This window comes from Moschus berezovskii, chromosome 15 (genome assembly GCF_049115385.1).
Source record: "Moschus berezovskii isolate FMDL1 chromosome 15, NW_MosBer_1.0, whole genome shotgun sequence".
In the NCBI taxonomy this organism is placed as follows: Eukaryota; Metazoa; Chordata; class Mammalia; order Artiodactyla; family Moschidae; genus Moschus; species Moschus berezovskii.
In genome coordinates, this window is record NC_142474.1 from 5,160,104 (window position 1) to 5,168,019 (window position 7,916).

The following is a 7,916-nucleotide window of genomic DNA, read 5'->3' on the forward strand; positions in this document are numbered from 1 at the left end:
GAGGCGCTGGGAGGCAAAATCACTTGGCCAAGGTACCTTTGCATATCGGTATGGAAGCCAGGATTCTAACCCAGTCTCCAGGGGAGAACACCCTTTGGAGCCAGGCTGCCTAAGTCCAAATTGCAGCTCTATTAAATATAATACTAACTGTGCAACCTTGGGCAAATTACCTAATCGCTCTCTGCCTCTGTTCCCTCCTTTGTAAAATGAAGATAATAAAAGTACCCATCTCATAGGCTGGTGTGAAGATTGAAAGAATATGTATAGTGTTTTGGGATCTTCCTGGTGGCTCAGCGGTAAAGAATCTGCCTGCAATGCAGGAGACACAGGAGAGTGGAGTTTGATCCCTGGGTGGGGAGGATTCCCTGGAGGAGGGCATGGCAACCCATTCCAGTATTCTTGCCAGGAAAATCCCATGGACACAGGAGCCTGCCAGGCTGTGGTCCGTGGGGTCGCGAAAAGTCGGACACAACTGAAAGCAACTGAGCACACACACAGCACAGTGCTTTTAGTCTAGTGGGTGGATCAATAAATATGAGCCCCCGTTATTATATTCCATCGAATAATAGCAAATGGGAGGTAAATTATTATTGGGTAAATGCAATTAGTTTGATAGGCAATGTCTTTAGAAACTATTTCATGGAGGGGGAAATTAACAAAAGATATCCCTTCAAGTGAAAAGTTTGGGAACCCCACAGTTGGCAGTTGCCTAATATAAGTCTTAGCTATTTGACTCTCCAGGTCTGTGAACTCTTCCTGCCCTTGTTTCTTTAAGTGCTAGTTTGTCTGGAACTCACAGAAGAGCTCCTTGAAGGGAACAGAGAACAAGGCTGGTTCATTCCTCTCACATGGGCTGAGCTAAGTAAGTAAATAAATCAAATGCCCATCTGGAGCCCAAGTGGTCCTCATGCCTTCAGGGAGTGCCACCCAGTGACTGGAGCGGCTTTCGAGTGGAGCCAGCGCTATGCACAGGATCCTGGTGAAGGAGTGTGGTGGGGTGCAGGGATCACGTGTGTTTAGTGGATGTATTAGTTACCTAGGTGACCCTAGCAAATTACCAGAAATTTGTTGGCTTAAAGCAGCAGAAATAAATGTTTTGAACAGTACTGGAGGCCAGACGTCTGAAGTCAACGTGTTGACAGGGCCACACTCCCTCTGAAGTCTCTAGGGGAGAATCTTTCTTTGCTTCTTCCAGCTCCTGGTGGCTTCAGTAGTTCCTTAGCTTGTGGCAGCATAGGTCTGCTCTCTGTCTTGTCTTTACTCAGTTTTCTTCTCTGTCTCCCCTTCCGGCTGTCTAATCTCCCTCTGCCTTACTCTTTGAAGGGTATCTGTCACTGGGTCTAGGACCTACTCTAATGCAGGGTGACTTTGCGTGGCCAGGTGATCCAAGATGATCTCACATTGAGATCCTTGAATTAATTACATCTGCAAAGACTCTTTTTCTGAATAAGGTTACCTTCTAGGTTCTAGGGGAAAGGACTCAGGTATGTCTTTTTGAGACCCTCCACTCAACCTACCACAATGACCGAGGGTAAAACTTTGTCACAATATTAATCCTGAATGAAACCCCTCATTTCAGATTTCAGCTGCTGCTGCTGCTGCTCAGTCACTTCAGTCGTGTCCGACTCTGTGTGACCCCATAGACGGAAGCCCACCAGGCTTCCCCATCCCTGGGATTCTCCAGGCAAGAACACTGGAGTGGGTTGCCATTTCCTTCTCCAATGTGTGAAAGTGAAAGTGAAGTCGCTCAGTCGTGTCCGACCCTCAGCGACCCCACGTACTGCAGCCTACCAGGCTGCTCCATCCATGGGATTTTCCAGGCAGGAGTACTGGAGTGGGGTGCCATTGCCTTCTCCGCAGATTTCAGCTAGTCACTATTATATCCATTCTTCACATAGCAGCCAGAAAGTGCTCTTATCTTTTAGATCATGAAAACTTATATGTAAAATCTTCCAGTAGTTACCCATCCTTATTAGAATGAAACCCAAATAAGTCCTAACCTTGGTGCACTTGGCCACACTCTCTCCTTTTTTTGTACTCTAGTCCAATTCTCTAATTCACTGAATGAGTTTCAACCTCAGGATCTTTGCACCAGCTTTTCTTGCTGCCTGGATCTTCTTGCAATTCTTCTCACCCTTTAAATCCCAGGTAAAGTGTCCTCTGCACACAGGTCTCTAACCACCACCTCTAAAATAGACCCCAGTCACTCTCTAACAGTGACCTTGTATTTTTTCATTTTTTTGCATCACAGAGTTCGTCTCTGTGTTAAATCCCCCTCTTTATTTGTTGGCTTGTTTCCTTTTCCTGCCCCCGTCCCCACAAAGCATTCCATGAGGGTAGGGACCTCGACCTCTTGGGCCATGTCCCAAGCCCCTGATATTGGATTGGGAAGAGGGACTTGAGTTGCTGGAATCTTCTTCAGCTCTCTGAGGCTTGGCTCTTGTCCATAACATTCTGCCAGTTCCCTGCCAAGGCCTGGCCTAGAACTAGCCAAGGCTTGGTATCCCCAAGAGATGTGGTGGTGATGTTGGGGAATCTTTTAGTGATGACCGGTTAGAAAATAAACAAACAACCATGTGTCATGATAGCTAAAACCTTTTCCTGGCAGGCCTGCCTAAGGGATGGTCTCACGCGATTTCCCGGGTCTTTCCTTCACAGATTTAGCTAATGGAGGAAATCAATGACCCATTAAACTTTTAAAAATGTCCTAAAGATTTGTCAGTAGAGAAGGATGGCTGTTTACCAAGCCTTGGACAGATCATTGACTCCTGACTTAGCAGTGTCAGCAAGTTTCCTGGTAAAAATCCGTCCCGGTCTGTTTCTGGGAGATAGATTAGTTGGCAAAGTAATGTCTCTGTTAGGAGCTTGGGATTCAGGGGGAGAGCAAACTAGCCTCCGATGCGATGTCACTTCCTCAGAGAGGCCCCTTCTGATGCCCCCGAGTGAACGGTGCCCCGAATCCCTGTTCCTTCTCGGCACCTGTCAGGCCTTTGAGGACATATTTTCTCCCTGCTGTTACCGACTGGTGTTATGTAATACATTTTTCTATGTGTTCTTGTCCACCACTGCATGTAAACTCCATGGAGAAAAGAGACAAAGTCGATCCGATTCAGTGCTGGCTTCCTTGAGCAGCAGGTCGTCCCCAGATGGGCCCACCAGACCTTGGAAGGTTCCAGAAATCAAGATAACAGGGCTTTTTTCTACCTCATAGACTCGGACTTCTAGAGTCCTCAGGGCCGCCCCCCCGCCCCCCCGCCCCAGCTCCTTCTGTCTGCCAGTGAGGACACATAGCCAAGAAGGGATGTGGCCCTTCCCTCTGAGATTCACAGCTGCTCTCCTGAAGAGGTTTGGGCACCTGGACCGGCTGGCTGATTTGGTGACAGCCAAACACATCCCTGAGATGGGATAACTGACTCAGGATAAAACCCAGGTCCGCGGCAAGGAAACTGGATTTACAGAGAGAGCTTCAGCCATGGGTTATAGACATGCTAGGTGTGGTGTTGCGTTTTACGTTATTTTTAAAAAATAGTTTATTTTGGCTTTTTCTTAAAAAAAAAAAATAGAATTGGTGTTTTTTTTTTTTTGGCCATGTGGCACATAGCATCTTAGTTCCCTGAACAGGGATTGAACCTGCACCTCCTGCAGAGGAAGTGTGGAGTCTTAACCACTGACCGCCAGGGAAGTCCTGATCTCGCATTTTATATTTTCCAACAGTCCTAAAAGTCTGGTGTTATTCCATTTTGTGATGAGAAAATGGGTAAGAAGAGGTGAAATCAGTGAATACCCCAATACGTTGGTCTGAATGCAGTAGGTTAGAAGCTTCTAAACCCTAGGTCTGCTGCTTGCTACCTTTCAGGCTTTGGGCGAGTTGCTTAACCTTCTAGTCTCAGCCTGGATGCTTTCCAGTGAGAAAAGCTCAACTGAAAATAGCTTTCTCAAAATGGGGAGTCCGTTGGCTCATGAGACTGGGAAGTCCAAAGGTGGCTGGCTTCAGGCACAGCCGCGTCCAGGGCCTCAAACCTCATCACTGCAACTCTCCCCCACCCTGCTGCCTCAGTGCGTCCCTCTGTGTTAGCTTCACTCTCCTCCCAGGCACCCAGGATGGCCCTGGAGCTCCAGGCTCACTCCTTGCAGTCAGCAACCCCGGCAGAAAGAGTGCTTTTCTTCCCCTGTGGCCCCAGCACCAGTCTTGGCCTTGAATCTCATTGGTCCACTTGAGTCTCATATGCCATCTCTAAGCCAGTCACTTTGTCTAAGGGAAATATTGGCAAATAAGTAAACTGAGGCCCAGAAAGGTCAATTTCTTAACCAAGGTCACACAGCTATATGTATGGAATAGGATTTAGATAAGAGGCAATCTGGTTTCAGCACCTGTGCTCGCAGCCACAGTCTCTCCCAAGAACTCCCATGAGCTCTTAACAAATAATAACCATGTGTGCATGCTAAGTCATGTCTGACCCCATGCGCTGTAGCCCACCAGGCTCCTTTGTCCATGGGATTCTCCAGTCAACAATAATGGAGTGGGTAACCATTCCCTTCTCCAGGGGATCTTCCTGACCCAGGGCTCCACCCTGGGTCTCCGGCATTACAGGAAGATTCTTTACCATCTGAGCCATCAGGGAAGCCTTAATAATAAACCAGGACACATGATAATCATGAAAATAGTTATCGCAACAGCATGGTGAAGCTACCACTATTATTATCCCACATTTGAACTGAAGCACAGAAAGTTTCACAGCTTGCTTGTAGTCACACGGCTAAGAAATGGTGGTGTCAGGATTTGAACCCAGTTCAGCTCTAGATGCTGTTTCTAATTCTGAAATTCTATGACTACATTTGAGTTCTGCACTGTTTCAGAACTCACAGGAAGGTTAGCAGTCCAGAAGCTCCTCCCTCACCTCCTCCCGTGACCTTCCCCATCCTTGTGAAGACTCTCCCACCTCCCCCCACCAACCCCCACAAAATATTTCAGACTTGACTCCAAGTTGTTAAAAATAAAAACAAAAATAAATCCATAAATCTAATCTGGAGCTGCCTCTCTTGCAAGGGTGAGTTCCCAGGGACTGGAGGGGCAGGCGCTCAGGGGAACTAGGGGGAATCATGTGTCTTCTGAGAAAGGAGGGTGCGGGGTGGTGATTAAAGCAGGGAACCTTTAAGCAGGGAAGTTTGACTCAAGGATGGAAACTAGACCTGACCCCGTGCTTTCAGGAAAGGAAGGTTTTCAGAGGCCACCGCACTACAGTGGTTCTGGGCGTAGATTCTGCAATCTGGCTGACTTGGGCTTGTGTGCCCTTGGACAGGTTATTTACCCCCTCTGATTGTCAGTTTTCCGTCTTTTACGTTAAGCCAGGGATGTGACAGTTGAATGAGTTGGTGTCTGAGCTTTGTGTCTAGTTCAGGGCCAGGACTCCATAAATATGGCTGTTATTATTGTGATTGCATAGGTTGCTGAGTGAAAAAAGCTACCACCTGCTTCTAGATGTTTTCATGGTATATGTTGCCACCTCCTATTTTACATCTCTAATTTTTAGCGACTGAACTGAACTGAACTGAATTTTTAGCATGCTGCTGGAGGTGAGAAGGGCTGGCTTTGTGGGTGTGTCTCTCATCTGGTGGCTCAGGGGTAAAGAACCTGCCTGCTGTTGCAGGAGACACAAGAGATGCAGTTTTGACCCCTGGGTCAGGAAGATCCCCTGGAGGAGGAAATGGCAACCCACTCCGGTACTCTTGCCTGGGAAATCCCTTGGACAGAAGAGCCTGGTGGGCTACAGCCCATGGGGTTGCAAAGAGTCAGACACGACTGACTAAGCACACACACTGTGATCTGTGCAGCTGCACAGGGCCCCAGGCTTAGGTCTTTTTGATTAAGTATTTGCTTCAGCAGTTTTTGTGTTTGAAGATGGAAATAGCTTCCATTTGAGAACTGACTGCAGAGAGGGAGGGGCTGGCCTGAACTTTCTCTCCTTGTGATGGAGGGAGACCTGTGGAGAGGTCCCACACTTGGAGTGACCGAGCAGAGGGACCCAGACTTGGGGAAATGGGTTCACAACTCTTTTGCTATCCTCACCTGAGCCATGGGGAACAGTGGGTGGAGCTTTCCTTCGAAGAACCAGGATCTTCCCACTGCCCACATCTGGGGTAGGCAAGGGAGAGTAAGGGTCCAAAGTCTAAAGGGAGAGGCAGGAAGGCCCCCTCCATGACGGGTAGACTGGCTCCCACAGCACGGTCACGGGGTGGAGAGAAAGAAGGAGACCAGCATGAGCGAAAGTAGGATACAGGTACATGGCCTCTAGAAACTCTGCGCTTACAATTTCATTTTATGTTTTCCTTTTCTGCGCATCCACCTGTTACACTCGAGGCTTCACTAAAATGTTGTTCACTGCTACAAGCTCATCTTAGGTTGGGGGTTAGATACTAATAGTTCCCAACATCAATTCTCTTCTTCTTTCGTAGAAACAGGATTGTACCTTGGCAATGGCTGCCCAACTAAAGACTACATTTCCCATGTTCCCTTGCAGGTAACTATGCCATGTGACTTCATGCTGGCCAATAGGATGTGGGTGTTAGTGATGTGGTCCACTTCTAAATTGTGCCTTCAAAGGCCTAAGCGGTACTGGGCAGGGGGACAGGTAAGTTCTTTCTTTTGCTTTTTTACTTCATCCCTCTGCCTGGAATGTAGGATGTAGTGAGTTCCAACTTGAACTGCGCAGACAAGGGCAACATACAGGGGCGGAAAAGAAAAAGAAGAGTCTGGCCCATCACCCTAGACTGGTCGTGCATAGATTGTTCTATGAGAGAGACATAAAGGAGGCTGATATTCAGCTGATGCATACAGGTCTAGTCATCATGGTTGCTTACAGACATTCTTACTGTTAAACTTCTGCTTTGTTTAAGCCACTGTTTGTGGGAGTCTCATTTATAGTAATTGAATCTGTTTTCTGGTTAACTCAGCCATGTTTTAGGGGGCTGAAAAGGAAGAGGGCTGGGTAGTGCCTCCAGATTCAGATGGTGTTGGGGATAGGAGTGGCACCCTGCTGCAGGCAGTTAAAAGAAGGCAGACAAGGGCTGTAGAAGTCCTGGGAGAGACAGTTCAAGCAACCACAGGGATGGTCCATGGGACATGTGAACATCCCCCAGAGATTCTGAGTAATATCCGCAGAAAGAACCTGATAAAGTTTAGTCTTGTTTGTGTCATGGGGTCTGATTGTTAGTTAGATATTAAAGGGGAAGCTGGAAATTTCGGGGACAGCTGGGGTTAGAAACCATGCCCAGAGAATGTTAATTCCCTTCTGAGGCAGATACTTTTTGGTTGCCTATCTCCCCACCATTCCTTCCCCCACCCTTCTTGGCTGACTGAGCCCACCCATTATAACAGAGGCAAAAAAAAGTGAGCTGTTCTTTTTCCAAGCCATCTTGGCAGTTAGAGCATGGACATATAACTCAAACGCAGCTAATTAGATGTCAGGCAAAGTCCGCCCAGGAGCTCCTGGGAAAGGTTTCTCCCTCTTGTAAGAGACACGTGGAAGGAATTTCGCTTCTTCCTCAATAGGTTAAGGCGGGAAGAGCACAGAGAGAGAGAGCCCTGAGTCCTTGACAAAGTCACTGAGTTACTGAGCTGTCCCTGGAACCACCTGGCTCTGAACTTCTTTGTCATGACAAGCTTTTCTGTTTTATTGTTGAAGCTACTTTTTTTGTTACTTGCAGCCAGAAGCACGCTAACTGATACGCTGTCTATGTCTTCTGTCTCAATCTTCCTCCAGCCCTGTGGGTCTCAGTTCAGTTCAGTTCAGTCGCTCAGTCGTGTCCGACTCTTAGCGACCCCATGAACCACAGCACGCCAGGCCTCCCTGTCCATCACCAACTCCCGGAGTTCACTCAAACCCATGTCTGTCGAGTCGGTGATGCCATCCAGCCAC